Consider the following 15,277-nt stretch of genomic DNA (forward strand, 5'->3'; position numbering starts at 1 on the left):
GAATAGTAAACGACTGCAGTTGTCGTCAATCACCAAGTCATCCAAGTCTAAATGATTGTCTTATGGACACACCACCAAAATTAAATGATTTGACAAAACTCCTAGTACAGTTTAGAGCCAACCAGTTTGCTACATGTACTAATATTGAGAAAGCTTTCTTACATGTTGGATTAAGCGAAGAAGATAGAGATGTTACCCGATTTTTAGGGCTTAGTGACCCTACAAATCCAGGAAGTCAGTTGAAAACTTATAGGTTCAAAGCAGTGTTATTTGGAGCGACGTCTTCGCCCTTTATACTCAACGCCACAATACAGAAACATTTGAAACAATTAGGAAACAGTGAAACAGCTTAAATTCTAGAAAGAGATATTTACGTTGATAACATATTGTCTAGTATGAACAAAGAGGAAGATTTACTTACGTATTTCAAAGAAGCAAGTAGCTTGATGGCTGGAGCTGGATTCAACCTGAGATCATGGAGTTCAAACAGTGCTAAATTACTAGAATTAGCTAAAGAAGAAAACGTCCTAGATACGAATAAGTATACCAAAATACTTGGAATGTTGTGGAACAGTCGTAGCGACGAGATTTTTTACCCTAAGCGTGATATTCCTACACCAGAACTACTTCAACATGTTACTAAACGAGAAGTTTTGAAATATTCTTCAAAGATTTATGACCCACTAGGCTTACTTAGTCCGGTTACAATTCGAGCGAAAATCCTGATACAAGAGTTATGGAAATGTGGATTAGATTGGGACGAACTTATACCAGATAATTTAAAGACTACGTGGATAGATTTGACCAAAGATTTCGAAAAGGCAATACAATTCACTATTCCTCGATATTATTTTAGCAAGCCATCAGCATCAACAGAATTAGTACTTCATGTATTTACAGACGCAAGTCCAAAGGCGTATGGCGCAGCAGCTTATTTGAGTAACGAAAACGAAACAACGAAAGGCCCGGGAGAGGATACGAAAGTGGACAACCAATGTAGACGAAAATGATGAAGAAGATTAACAATTTTCAAAAGGACTTTCAAAGTTAATTCAAATTTTTCATTTATGTGAACAAGAACTTAGTTAATTCAATTTAATTCATTCATGGAGATAGAGACTTTTTTAATTTGATTATTTTACAAATATGGACAGTAAATGTGAAATTTAAGATAATTTGCACTTTTTGCGGTCCCCAGTATGTCGAGATTACCGCGGGATCACGACGTTCCTAAGTTTGTACATTACCATTGGCGACGTTGGCGACTTCAGTGACGTCGCCGTGGGCTCTTTGAGTTGTTATTAAAAGTTATGGCTGAACAGACGTATTTGTTTATATTAGCGAAAATATCCTACTTTTAACCTCCACACACTCATTGTTTTGATCGATGAACGTACACATTCGATGCAAAATTTCACTCGGTGATGTCGTTATTGAAGAATTGAAGACGGAAATGGGATCTTAATTATTAAACTCGATATGTTATCATATTATACTTTTACATGTACAACGGGTTAAATTCTAAAGCATTAAAGGATTAATAATTAAAAAAAACTTAATATATAAGACATAGTATGTGTATTTGGTTACAGCCACTTATCTCTCTGACAAATGGCATTGCATTATGAATGTCGTTTAACGATGTGTTGTAACTTTACATATCTTTGTGGGTCAGTTACAATGCTATCTGCTTGCATCGTTGTTGTGAGTTTCTGTAATGAAACTGTCTAGCAAAACAAACGTTGACTTATCCCTGTTTGCAACATCTGGATGGCATATAATTCAGAGTTGCATTGTTAAGATTTTCTACCTTCTGAAATTTGAGGATATATTAATGTCTTAGTAAACATGATTCCTCCCTTTTGACATTTGTAGCGTAATGTATCGTATCATTTGTTTAGATCATGAAATGAACTGGTTAGGGCTAGCTGAAGGATGACTCCATTTTCGTGGCATTTAAGACCTATAGGCGACCGTCTGCTGTTGTCTCTTCTATGTTCGGGATGTTGTCTCTTTGACACTTTCCCATTTTCATTCTCAATTTTATGTAATTGTTAATAATTATGTCCTCTGTTTGTTTTTGGTGTTTTTATAGTCAATCATACCACATTTTGTTATAATATCAACTGTATTAAAAATGAGAAATAAAAGAATTTTTCGTTAAGTTCCATTTGTTATCCTACATAAGAACAGATTTATTTGGCAATGTGCAGACAACATACTCACTCGATGTGTTTCGTCATCTAATAGTCGTACATCTGGTTCATAAAAATAGCTTTTCTTTGGTTTTCCATCAATTATCATGAAACCTATTCTGGATTTTGTTCCAGCATGTCTGTGTAATCCTGTGAACACCGTCAGAATGTACAAGTAATCGTCGTAAGGACCGTTGTCACTTAGGTAGGATAATGCCCACTGGAAGATTTACATAAACACTTTACTAAGGATTCAATGATTTTTTCCTTCATTTTAATAAAGAAGCTATCCGCTTATTTCTTTATAAGATAGACCGTTATTGAAATAGAAATAGAAATATTTTATTAACCCACTTATGGATCCTTGTGGTTATTAAGTTTCATAATATGATTACAATGATTTTTGTTATGACAATGAAATAGTAATAAAATAAAATACAACACAATAGAACACCGAATAGCTATGGCATGCACATGGAAGAAAAAGTTAATATGGGTGACAATCAATAAATGTGTAAGGATTATTCCCCTTGAACAGTATCCAAAACTTTGGAGACATGGTGTTCAGAGTTGGATAAAAGAAAAAGCTCCAACTGTTTAGATATTTTTGTAGTTTTGACTCATATGGAATAGGATCCCAGTTAGGGCAACCAGTCCGGTACCCACGAATGTAGTTCTTAAAAAAATATATAACTTTTGTTATAAATTGTGTAGTGTTATTATATATTCTAGTTTGAATTTCTGTAAAAATTTTGATTGATTTAAATGTAGTCTGGCGTTAGTACATAGAGTAAATTGCCGAAATTCTAGCCTTTATTCTTTCCCGGAAGAAGACAGACTGACCCTGTTGTCAATAAAAACAAAATTTTGCAACGGAATGCTAATCATGAGGCACTGAGATTGTACTTAGACACTTCAAAATGAATGCCTAACATGAACCAGAAATCCAAAGGTGGCTATCAAAATTATTTATTGAACAGGACCCTACGTATTTACTATGATTTTCAATGCGTTTCAATGGGGCAAATAATTGGGTCCCCGTTCCTGTCAGAGAGCATGTTTTGAACACTTCAATCTGCAATTGTAAGCTCATTTTTGAAGTTTCATGGGTGAAATTTGGCTACAGGCTTCAAAATTCAATAAGAAAAACAATAGTGTAATTATTTTAAAAACTTGAATTAAACTTTTTAAATTAAATTGTAAATTGAAATTTATGAAATTTAAAAAAAGTTTGTTTTTCAATTCAACGTTTAAAAGGAGGTCACAGAAAGGTCATTTTGTCTGTTATATGATTTCCTACACTTGTAAGTTAAAATGGAGGGATTTTTTTTAAAATACCAGCAAACAGCATTAGAAAGAGCCACAGCGGAAGAAATAATAAATGTGTTAAATGGGATCAGGGGACAGTGAAAGGTGGAGAATATGGGCTTATTTCTTTCTAGTATCTTATTTCTGGGACCTGGAAAAAGAAAAAAAAATCCCATAGTTTCAGTTTTAGGTCTTTTAATAAGTTTTTGATAAATTGTGGCTATTAAATAAATCATTTAAGTGCCACGGTTCAGTTATGAAAGTTGTGTGTGAATCCAGCTCACATTTATGTAAAGCCGCATCACACACATAACCGCATATTATTGTGTAAACTCAGAAACACTTACCAAGGGCTCTCTAATTTTACATTTTTTGGAAGATATTTAAGGAGTAGGGCTATATAAAGGCAACAGTAGTATACCGGTGTTCAAAACTCATAAATCCATGGACAAAAAACAAAATCGGGGTAACAAACTAAAACCGAGGGAAACGCATAAAATATAAGAGGAGAACAACGACACAACACCGACCCGCAACACACACAGAAACGGACCAAGCAACAGACAAAACACCACGAGAATAACAAATATAACATCAAAACCAAATACGTGAATTTGGGATAGACAAGTACCGTGCCACGTCTTATTTCAATATCTCAAAAAATAAGAGAAAACACAAACGACTCAACGTTAAAATGCAACACACACAGAAACGAACAATATTATAACAATGGCCATCTTCCTGACTTGGTACAGGTGGAATAAAGGGGAATAAAAGTGGTGGGTTGAACCTGGTTTTATGGCATGCCAAACCTCGCACTTTAATGGCAAAGTTAAATATAACATTGCTATGACAACATAATATTACAGGACTACAATACAAATAAATAGGAGAACACATTAGACAAAGAAAAACATGATGCATAGATAACAAAAGGCATCAGGTTTAAAATTCAATACGCCAAAAAACGCGTCTTGTCACCACAAGACTAACCAGTGACGCCCAGATATAAAAGTTTGAAAGTGAAAAAAGTACAAAGTTGTACAGCACTGATCATGAAGATTAAAAGTTGAAAAGGTTTTGCCAAATACGGCATTGTTTGTATGCCCGGGATAAGAACATTCTTATTATTTAGAACAATTCATGCTATTGCAAACAGTAAATTTTATCAAATGAATATGAAAGAGATATACATAATGAAACTAAAGTATTAACTAAATACAGAAAACTAAACCCGAATACATAACGCCCAGATATAAAAGATCGAAAGTGAAAAAAGTACAAAGTTGTACAGCACTGAAGATCAAAAGTTGAAAAGGTTTTGCCAAATACGGCATTGTTTTATGCCCGGGATAAGAACACCATTGTTATATAAAACGATTCATGCTATTGCAAACAGTAAATTTTAACAAATGAATATGAAAGATATATACATAATGAAACTGAAGTATAAACTTATTACAGAAAACTAAACCCGAATACATGATGCTAAGTTCAATACAGCATAGACACACCCGAATCAGTCCAGGCGTCAACGCAATTACAAAAAATGACGTCACATACGATGGCGAAAAGGCAAACGTTACGCCACATTTGAATTTATGAAATTTAGAAAGAGCATGACGTCACACATGAAAAACTATTATTCAAAAGTGAGATAGAATTAGGATTGCTTTAAGATTATATTAGAACTAAATACTGATTATTCATTAAAACAAAATGCATATTACAATACTTATTAATCTTATTAGAGCAAATTAAAATGATTGTACGACAATTTTAGACTCCCTTTTAATGATTTTGATGGTCCTTAAAAGGACCGTTAATTTTATCTGTATCTATTTCAGCAGTAGACGAAGGAGCTATATCTTCCTTGGTTTTGGAACTTTTGAAGATCAGCTTCTGGTTAAGGAAACACTTAGTGCTCTTTTAATAGTTTCACTGTTTGAATTTCATTTTCATTAATGCTTCTTTCCTAAGTTTCATTTTTAAAAGTTCCTGCATTATTAGCTTGTCTTTGTTATCTATATTCAGGTTGGTGAACTTGGACTAAAGTACATGGATCTCAGCCACCAACAGCTTCAGTTTCCACGAGAACATACATATGAACTAGTGGGACATTTAGACCAGTCAAAAGAACAACAACGCACAGTAGCTTTAAGCGGTCAGGAAGATCAAGGATTTCCCTCCACATCTGTTAAACTATAGGAGGTGCTGTTTGACTGATTTTAGCTACAAGTGAGAACTTCTCTACATCTAGCCTCTTATATTGTATTTTAAATGGACTTAGCAGACTATTTTAAGACTTTGTCTCATATTTTATACCCTTGGTATGGGGTATGCTTATTTTGCATTTGTAATTCTTTAAAGCGGAAGATTTTTTTATTTTAATTGAAAAAAAATATATTTTAAAAGTGCAGTTTTAAGTCTGGGGGAAAAAATAAAGTCTGACATGAATAGGATCCCAGTTAGGGCAACCAGTCCGGTACCCACGAATGTTATTCTTAAAAAAAATATATAACTTTTGTTATAAATTGTGTAGTGTTATTATTTCACTAGTTCTGTAACTGAATGTAGATTTATTTGAAAGGGTAGGCTTTCTATTTTGAATTTCTGTAAAAATTTCGATTGATTTAAATTTAATCTGGCGTCAGTACATAGAGTAAATTGCCGAAATGCTAGCCTTTATTCTTTTCCGGAAGTAGACAGACTGACCCTGTTGTCAATAAATACAAAAATTTGCAACGGAATGCCGGTCATGAGGCATTGAGATTGTACTTAGAAACTTCAAATGAATGCCTAACATGAACCAGAAGTCCCAAGGTGGCTATCAAAATTGTTTATTGAACAGGACTCTATGTATTTACTCCGATTTTGAATGCGTTCCAATGGGGCAAATAATTGGATCCCCGTTCCATATACACGATCTAACCAATAACTAAATATTTATGCACAGTTCTTCGATTGTGTAAACTTCCCACTAACACCATACACCATTACACCATTCATCATACACCATTACATCATGCACCCTGTGACATTACACCATACACATTAGACCATAATGCAATTAAATTTCAAAGTAGGTGTGCGACTATAAATTATTTATTCATCGTCAAAAAACGAATTTGGATCACAATATTGTAAATCAATGTATAAAATTAAAAAATCAGTTCTCAATTTTTGCATATTTTCAAATGTCGTACACCATTCCCGATCGCACGTTATACCATTAAACCATTATCCTTACACCATAAACCATTGCACCACACACCTTTTACCATTGACCATATGCCATACATGATAATACCATTCACGTTTGTTATGTTTGTTTTGGTTGGGTTTGGTTTTTTTTTTTGGGGGGGGGGGGATTTACACCATCCAAGGGCTTTGGATGATGTTAAAATTGCAATAATTGAATTAACACCTTTTCAAATTGGACTGAAGTTCACACATGTTGTTTAATTGATTGTTGGTTGCTAATTCCAGCGTTAAATGTTTCATGCATGTCAAGGGAAAGAACAAACTAACAAATCGATGCAATAAATAGGTCTAGAATGAAGGTCAAAGAAATTCAGGCTGCCAAATAGAAAATGAGGATTAATCGAATAGGGAAAGAAATTAAGCTGGCAACAACTGAAATGTATATTTTTAGAATGCATGCTATCATCATCATCGAATGTGCTACCATAGCTACTATGTGTATGATGTTTTTTATATGTTTTATGCATTTGGTCGATGCTATAGTTTGTATTTAATACGGTTATATGATCTTAGGAATATCCCAAAAGGAGGAAACAGACGTTTCGTATGCCTTGTTACTTTAATTGTTGTAGAGTTGTTTTTGATAAAAAGAAATGTGGAGAAACATTAGGTATAATCATTTCAAGTTATGAAAATTAAGCTATCTTCTCCTTTTTTTGCATTTTGTGCTATTCACTTTATTTCACTAAATTTCTCTGAATCAATTCTAACATTTACTTCTTATATGGTGAATTTTACAGATTAACTCTTTTTTTAGAGAAGAGTACATATACATTGTCAAGTGTTTTATAAATAAGCAAATATCATTACCCTTGTGTGATCCTTTTTGTCCTGTCTGAATGTCCATACACATAACAAAATATAGAACAGTACAAGGGATACAACAGTTGCAAACACCGCTGCATTGTTTTTTAAATCAAACTTTTCAAAAACACTTCCAAAATCGATTGTGTTTGGAGGCACGTAAAACGTTGTGGCAAAACTATTTCCTGGTGGATTGGAACATTCACAAACAGTCTCATTGATAGTTGATGCAGAGGAAAGCTAAATAACAGAAAAAAATGGTTGTATGAAGTAGAATAAATTAAATCCATGAGTATAACCCCGACCAGAGTGGCTGACAGATACTCGGTTTTATTAAGTTTGTATTAATCAGTCTTCCGTGTTCAATGTTAATGTGATGTTAGTGTGATGTAGACTGTTGTTTGTCTTTACCATCTTTCTGAATTTTGAGTTTTGTCAATCCGTTTCGTTATTTATTTCTTCTTTTTTACATGACATTAGAAAAACATATTATGTATTGTACAAATACCCTTTATGAATGTAAGGCCTGCGAAACGCGTTTTTGGATATACTTTCCTCTGGGACCCAGAAAACCATTTATTTAAAATCAGTGAATGTAGCAATACAAAAGACAAACCAAAAAAGCTGAAATTAACAGTAAACTTTGGCTATGGAAGATAAAAAAATTTATCTATAATTTCTTAAGCGATCGACAGTAAATCCGATCAACAAATATGATTAATCAAGTCAGTCGCAACTATATGACTACCCGGCTGCATGTTACCTTTTGGACAGATATAATGTTCACCATTGATATTTTCCAGTACTAAAAAATGATAATTACGTATGCCACTTCTTCGTTGGAGTGTTGGAATGGTTATTATCAATTTTCAAACATTTATTGCGATTTCAAAAAAAAAGTTAAACAAATAACATACAATGATGTCTCCACCAAAAAAGTAATCATTGTGGCGTGTTGTATATATCTGAAAACGATATAGGAATAAGATACTCCAACGCCAACCTTAATGATAAACAACAAATCGCTTTATGAAGAAAGAGTAACTTCTATGTCTATAAAATATTTTTTTTTTCTAAATAAAAAGTCCAGCATGTCGTTTCGATACGAATTTTTGTAAACATACCCTATCAGGAGCAAACAGGGCATAGGTTTGGAGTGCAACAAATATGGAAAAACTATGTGATGGACTAAATACCCATTTGAAATAGGACAACATCAATCATAACAGAACAAGGGATCACCATAATCTTACCTGACATGAAGTTTTGTCCCATTTCTGCTTAACAGTATTCCATACTCTACAACCAACCGTAGCACCAATAATTCCATATTCAACAATAGTAGTACTCAGTGATCGTCTTCGTCTGGTTGATGTAGCGGTAGACGATTTTTCTGTCAATAAAAAGTCAACTTGTTATGAAAAACTATCTTTTTTTGAATATCTAAGTGTTTGTTTTATTGTATTCATGTAGATCTGCGGAGTTTTGTTAACATTTTGTTATTTGAGTTTTTTTCAATATAGTATTATTAACTAATCGTAACATGAAAAGATGTATGATTGCGAATCAGACAAATATCCACTGGAGACAAATGTTGTAGAAGTGTCGACTGACCACCGTAGTATTCAAGACAATATGCGCAGAACCTATAACATATGGTAAGTTACAAAAGTATTACGTAATGTTTTATATTTGACTTAGCCGGTTGATTTACATATTCAAATACTCCTTTTATACTTGTAATTTCAAATGTATTATGTATTGATTTGTAAACATTTGCATTTTTTTCTGTTTTCGATAGTTATCATTGTGATTGAAATCAACATTCAATTTCGTCTGATGAAAACAAGAAATGACCTCAGTGATTACCAATAAATGCAAACTCTGTTTGAGTGTCTTCTCTATTCCTAAAAGTTAAATAAATATACCTTTTTGAACAAGGACTCCAACATACACATTTGTTGGGGCAGTGTAAAAGCCACCGTCAAGTATAACTTTAATTTCGCTGGTTGATAACCAGTCGCTGGATTCTATAACTTTCTTCCAGTCACATTCGTCTTCCGTTGGAGGTTCTGTCTTCCGAATGTAAATAGTGTGATTGAGATGGTTTATTGGGCTATTTATACTGATTATCAAACTGTCCGCAGGTGTCTTCCAGTACATTTTGTACACTAGCATCTGTGAAGTAGTCTCATTTTTATCAACTGGAATGGCTACTTTGATAATTTTTCTTATTGGTACTAAACCAGAATTCTGAAGTTTGATTTTCGATGGTATTGCTGAGTTTGTTGTATTGCCTTCTCCTACTGACACAGTAACGGTCTTAGATGATATGAAATTAGACTCCTCATCCCACGAAAATGGTGTGTGATCATATAATGTTACCTTTTCAGAAAAAATATACCATCTTTAGTTATATAGAAAAAGTAGGTTAGACACTTATGTGATTCATGTAAACTTGTAGATATAAATAAGAAGATGTTGTAAAATTGCCAATAAGACAACTGTCAATAAGAGCCCTGTTGACACAGAAAGTAACAGCAACAGGTCACCATACGACTCTACTGCAACTATTTTTCCTTTTTTGTGCTATCATTTATAGGTTTTGTTAATATTTATACATTTGTATCAACGATTAACAGTAATAGATCTCTATACAATTTGTCATATAGTACACATGTTTCGATACTTTACACCAAGCTGTTTCGTTTCTCTTTCTTTGGTTTCGATATATAGTATTGACCAGTCATTACAATTACTGTTTGAAATCTCTTATTAATGTGTATACCTGTATAGCTTGCTCTTGTGTAGACTTGGAATTTGATTCTACAAAACTTAAATTTACTTCATTGAGTTGAAACCCTTTCTGAATCAATTCTCCAATCAGTTTCTTGTCTTCTGTGGAGTTAATGTGTCCATTTTGAACGTAAACAGGCATCTGTTTACGATAGTTCAACATCTGAAGCACGTGGCCTAAGTAGGAAATACTGTCCAATAGTACGTGCACCTCGTTTTGAACCTACATAAAGAATTTGTTCAGCATAGTTTGTCAAAATAAACTACATTTAAAGTTAAACGTTCAGTTGTTAACGCTCACGAAAATAAACTTAAATTCAATACCATCACGATGTAATTTAAAATGTAAGAGGGAGTACTAGTCTGCTTTATATGATGTCAGAAACAACTCGACAGGAAAAGAAAATAAAACAATTGGAGCAAATAAAAATTCCAATTGTTTGTTGAAAAACACACCTCCAAAACGTAACAAATAGGTATATATGAACGTCACTAAATATTTCTTCTTTTGTGGCGTTGATCTTTTCATGTGGTGAGCAGATAGTAAGTTTTCCGTTTCGATGTATTTTGACGTTGTGTTTTTTTTTTTTTTTTCAATGTTTCTGTTGTTTCGATGCTTTACACATACAATTGATGTTTTTCGCTCTTTTTAAGTTTGTAACCTGGATTTGTTATCGCTTCAACGAATTTTGAACAGCCATATAATACTTTTGTATGATCTTTTGCTTTCTCGATTTTTTGGTGTTTTTTTTTCAATATGTCGAACAATTGTGAATAGCCGAAGTGAAGTATTTTCTAAATGAACATAAATTGCAGACAAAGCCCCAAATAACATCGTTTTTATCTGTAAAAGTCATTACATTAATTGCTTGATAAACGAATTAGGTATAGACAATTCACTTGGAAACTCAACATATACCCTCACGACACTTACCAAAGAGGAAATCCTGGATAATCATAGGTCTGTTCTTTGTTCCTTTGGTATTTCAACCAAAGATGAAGAACTGGATCTTCCATCACTGTATTGGATACCTAAACTACATAAGTGTCCTTACAAACAACGGTATATTGCTGGGTCTTCCAAGTGCTCCACGAAACCCCTTTCTAAATTATTAACATCCATTTTATCAGCAATCAAAGACGGGCTTCAAAGTTATTGTGAAACTGCCTATTCTAGAGGTGGCGTGAATCAGATGTGGATACTTAAAAATTCCAAAGATCTTTTAGAGTACATACAATCTAACTCTCTTTCATCTTGTAACAGTATTAAAACATTTGACTTTTCTACTCTTTACACAAGTATTCCACATTCCAAACTAAAAGACAAATTAAAAGAGTTGGTATTACTTTGCTTCATAAAAAAGAATGGCCAAGGTAGATACAAGTATCTTGTCTTAGGGAGGGATAAATCATACTTTGTAAAGAATCATTCTGATTCAAACAAAAAATTCTCTGAAACCGATATTATCAAGATGCTTGATTTATTGATTGACAACATATTTGTTACGTTCGGAGGACGTGTTTTTCAACAGACTGTCGGCATCCCAATGGGAACAAACTGTGCCCCTCTACTTGGTGACTTGTTTCTTTATTATTATGAGGCTGACTTCATGCAGGAACTTCTTAAGGAGAAAGATAAGAAGTTAGCAATATCTTTTAACTATACTTTCTGCTATATAGATGACGTTCTTTCACTAAACAATGCAAAATTTGGTGACTATGTGGATCGCATCTATCCCATCGAATTGGAGATAAAGGATACAGTTAAGTCGGCTTCATATCTTGACTTACATCTAGAAATTGACAATGAGGGTCGGTTGAAGACAAAACTTTACGACAAAAGAGATGATTTCAGCTTTCCAATTGTGAACTTTCCATTTCTAAGTAGCAACATTCCAGCAGCACCTGCATACGGGGTATATATCTCCCAATTGATACGATATTCCCGTGATTGCATTTCCTATCATGATTTTCTTGATAGAGGGTTACTGCTCACAAGGAAGCTATTAAACCAAGATTTCCAAATGGTGAAGTTGAAATCATCCCTTCGTAAATTTTACGGACGCCATCACGAGTTGGTTGACCGTTATGGAATAACCGTTTCACAAATGATATCGGATATGTTCCTTACGTTGTAACTACAATCCCCTTCCCTTTCATGAATTTGACCTACCGAATTAGACTATTTACCGGATTTGTAATCACATAAGCAACACGACGGGTGCCGCATGTGGAGCAGGATCTGCTTACCCTTCCGGAGCATCTGAGATCACCCCTAGTTTTTGGTGGGGTTCGTGTTGTTTATTCTTTAGTTTTCTATGTTGTGTCATGTGTACTATTGTTTTTCTGTTTGTCTTTTTCATTTTTAGCCATGGCGTTGTCAGTTTGTTTTAGATTTACGAGTTTGACTGTCCCTTTGGTATCTTTCGTCCCTCTTTTGCAATAATGATTTTAAACAAACACAAATACCTATAGTACCTATACTATATGCTTCTTTGTGATTGTGATGAAATTCTTGTTCAGCAAATTAATCTTTATTTCAACAGTGTAAAATAAATCAGCTTTGATTGCTTACATCGTCATTTTTTATATCTGCATCCAGTGCATTCTTCATAGCGACCTGTGAAGCAATAAATGCTCTTTCTGCAGGAGTCAGATCAGCGTCGTTTGGTTCAGATAATTCCTGTCTGCTGGAGATATCTGACATTATGGTATATATATCTAATGTTTTTGGTGTATCCACTGATGTCTTGGGTAATATGGCTTCCAAAGCATTGTTCAGGACCCTTAGCATACCTGAAATGATCGTATTTGTCACCAACATTAATTGAGAGATGTGATTGGAGTGAGAACAATTTTTCTACTGGACGTTTTAAAAATTAAAAAAATCATGTTCGATATTTGTAACTTGAGGGTATATATTATTTGTTTTAGAACTGTTAACTTACTATATAAAAAGGTTCAGGGATACTTAAAATTTTATATAATTATCAGGAAACTAAAGAAACTCTTGTTTTTTCATATTCCTTTCTTCAATTCGAAAAAAATATTAATAGATATTTAGATCAACTGCAAACTGTCTAAATTTCTTCACTGGCGACTTGTCAAATTTGTTTGCGTAAGCTGGTCATAGAAATGAGAGGTTTAGCTAGCATTTTAATCAGGTTTATACATTTTCTTCACAATAAACTGCATGTAATAATGGCAGATGTTTTACATTCGTTGGTGTGTGAGAGCTTATAGATTTTATAATAGAATATAAAGGTTTTTCCGTTTTGGATTTTTCTTGGAGTTCATAATGTCATAAATCATATATAGGAATAGTAATATGTGGTATGAGTGTCAATGAAACAACTCTCAATCCAAGTCAAAACTTATAAGAATCATATTTAGTTTTAAGATATTACCTTGACACGTAGAAATGTAGTCTTCATACTTGGGATATGTCTCATTACTGGTCAATTTTACAAGTTTTTCCAATAGACCTTTATTTCCTTCAAATGCCTTGGACTATAAAATGTACAAATATAAACCAACTATTATTATAATACAGAATAACCCTGTTTTTAAGAAAAAAAAAATTAAACCATTGATTATTGATATATAAATATGTATATGTAAGTTAACAAGAGAACTTTAAACACAAATATTTGGCTGAAATGAAGTACTGAATATTTGAGGTATAAATGGAAACTAACGTTCATATATAAGAAATGTCTGTATCAAGTCAGAAGTATTACAGTTGTTTGTCATTGGTTTGATGCGTTTAAGCTTTTGGTTTTTCATTTTCTTCGGGGTTCGGTATATTTGTTATTTTACTTTTTGTATCTTGATTAGTGAGTTTTATTCACTAAATAATGATCAGTTAAGAGTTGTTCTTAATATCATTTAATAAAAGAATGTTCCACTTGAAATTGCTCAGTAGAATGTAGTACAAACTCCTACAGAACTTACATATAATGAATACTTTTATACTTTCTTGCTGTTTGACACACCCAGAAATAATAGCATATTTTGGGTTTTACTCATCGGCAAATCCGATACCCCATGGTATGTAAAACAACATTATTACGCGACAGTATTTGAAGTACATATCCAACATCTAATGGATGTATATAAAAACGGACATAAAAAAGATAAAAACACTCATCGAAGGCCAGCTGTGTGTGGAACCTTAGTTCTGTAAATGTTCTTAATAGTTTATCGTCGACTTCTCACTTGTTTTAATGTGTACTCTTTTACAGATGCCGATTAAACTGCATGAAGAAGACTGCTCTGACTTCTATAATGTCGTTAAAGGCTACATGTCCGTCTTGTACGTATGAACAACAAAAAAGATTGAAAGTCTGGTGGAAAGTCAAAGATTTCGATATATTCAGCAGAAAGGCAACAACAAATAATTACTGGGAATCTTGGATGTTATCTGGTAATTTTGCGCCATTTTTATTTATATATAAACAATTTAACATTAAGTATAGTAATAATTAGTATCAACCTTGTAAAATATTATCATAAAACACACTATTTCATATCGTTAATACTAATACAAACATTTCACAGAGTTGGTGGTATACTGCATTTGTTTTGCCTATCCGCCCGTCCACTCATATGTTCGTTCGTCCTTCTGTCCAAAACCTTCGCTGCATATTTCTTTGCTTCTTGAAAATACTTATGAGTTGAAATTTGGAATCCGTTTTTTGCTCTGTGAGACAGTCACTTCTTGTTAGATGACACTTTGATTAAATCCGTCTGAAAGCCACTACTTGTTAGATGAGAGTTTGATAATTCCGTAAAAAAATCAATCCTTGTTAGATAACATTCTGATTTATTCAGGCGTGCAATCACTTCTTGTTATATGACACTTTGATTTATTCAGTCGGGTAGTCACTTCTTCTTAGATGACACTTTGA

The sequence above is a fragment of the Mytilus trossulus genome, chromosome 7 (assembly GCF_036588685.1).
Source record: "Mytilus trossulus isolate FHL-02 chromosome 7, PNRI_Mtr1.1.1.hap1, whole genome shotgun sequence".
Lineage (NCBI taxonomy): Eukaryota > Metazoa > Mollusca > Bivalvia > Mytilida > Mytilidae > Mytilus > Mytilus trossulus.